At 37.2% G+C, this 1,747-nt stretch overlaps 1 non-coding gene across 1 annotated transcript; it reads left to right on the top strand.

Moving 5' to 3' along the window:
- The first annotated feature begins 1,499 nt into the window (after nucleotides 1–1,499).
- Nucleotides 1,500–1,635, top strand: LOC111814985. The gene has a single exon (XR_002819820.1).
- The last annotated feature ends 112 nt before the right edge of the window (nucleotides 1,636–1,747 follow it).

A 1,747-nucleotide genomic window follows, 5' to 3' on the forward strand; every position in this document is an offset into this window, starting at 1 on the left:
TGTGCTTTCCCAAGCCTGTTCCAAGTAGGTGCTTTAGACCACTGAGCCATCTCGCCAGCCCTACTTTGACATTTTATTAAGGCTTATTTGGGGTTTTTATGTAACAGTTCTAAGATATAAGTATGATTATTATTTAAGTTATGTAGTTCTTATAGTACTGTAGACTGAACCCAGGGCCCTCAAGTCCTTCCCACTGAACTACAGCCCCAGCCTTTTTGCATTTTAAGATAGGGTCTCCATAAGTCACTCAGTCTGGTCTCCATCTTGGAACCCTCATACCTCAACCTGCCAGAGTACTGTGCTTATAGGCATGAGTTACCATGCCCGGCAACTTTGAGGTTTTATACTGCTACTTTCTCCTCATTTTTAAAAAAAAAAGTATATCCAATGCTCTTTTAGACTACAATCATCTAATCCTTTAGTAAATGTATGTATTTTTAATTTCCTTCTAGAAGTTTCTCAACCTAAAATGACATTGGTGACTTTGGCTTTGCTTTTCAGTTCTGAATGTGCTGACGGGGTCTTCCATTTAGCATTTTTATTTTTATTGCCAGGCTGAGGACTTGAAGACACTCATCAGACACATGGAGCACTGGGCACATAGACTATTCCCTAAACTGCAATTTGAGGATTTTATCGACAGAGTTGAGTGCTTGGGAAATAAAAAGGAAGTTCAGGTAAGGGTTGCCGTTACCGTGAATGTCATTGTCAGTGCTGAAGAGTAAGCAGATAGATTTAGTTGAAGCTAAATTGCAATTTTGGTAGAGAGGGAAAATTACTTTTAAGTCTGTTTTGGTAGAGAGGGAAAATTAATAATAGTTATTTTAAGAACTTTTTAGAAACTAATAATAGAATAAAATGATCACTTAATATTATTGATGAAAAATACAAAAATACGTTTTCATTTTCAGACTTGTTTAAAACGAATTCGACTTGATCTCCCTATTGTGCATGAAGATTTTGTTAGCAATAGTGGTAAGTATTTAGGTTTACATTTAACAATTTTGCTTTTAGGAAGAGATCTGCTTGGAGTGGGTGATACGGTAAGACTAGATTATTAGTCTGTGTGGTGTGTATAGTTAGGAGGGTTCATAGGAATACTAAAAGTGCTTTCTTAAATCTAGAATGTTACATATGAAGTTTCTTAAATATGTTTGCTGTGCCATTAGACATGTAAAAGTATATCTAGCCACAAAATCTGAACTTCTGGCAATTCTGCTGACCCATTAAACCTTTACAGTGCTTGTTTAAAATGTACCTATTGGGCAACCCACTTGGGTCCCCTACTGTCCGTCTCTTCTAGGACAGAAGTTTTCTTTTCTCCAATAAATATATTCTGCTCTTTAAATAAATAAATAGATAAGTAAAGTACCTATTACGATAACATGTTCAAGTGCATGTATCCTGTTCAAAGACCTGGCTCTGGGGAGTGAGGCTGAGTAGTGTGCTGAGGAAAGTGTGCATTTTGCTTGCTCGGAACGCAGCCTCCTAAGATCTCTGTGACTGTTCCTGGTGATGATTGCACTTGTCAGCTGTACAGTGCAACCGCTCACAGTCACGCACATCAAAGCAGATGGTTCCTGCCGACAGAGTCTGTAGAGTTATCGGATTTTCTGTGCGATGGCTCCATACACCTTTTTTATTTTTTTAATGTAATTTTATTTTTATTTTATTATTATTATTTTATTTTATTTTTTTTGTGGAACCAGAGATTGAATTCAGGCCCTTGTGGTTGCCAGGGAAGTGC

This window comes from Octodon degus, unplaced genomic scaffold (assembly GCF_000260255.1).
Source record: "Octodon degus isolate 3935 unplaced genomic scaffold, OctDeg1.0 scaffold05390, whole genome shotgun sequence".
In the NCBI taxonomy this organism is placed as follows: domain Eukaryota; kingdom Metazoa; phylum Chordata; class Mammalia; order Rodentia; family Octodontidae; genus Octodon; species Octodon degus.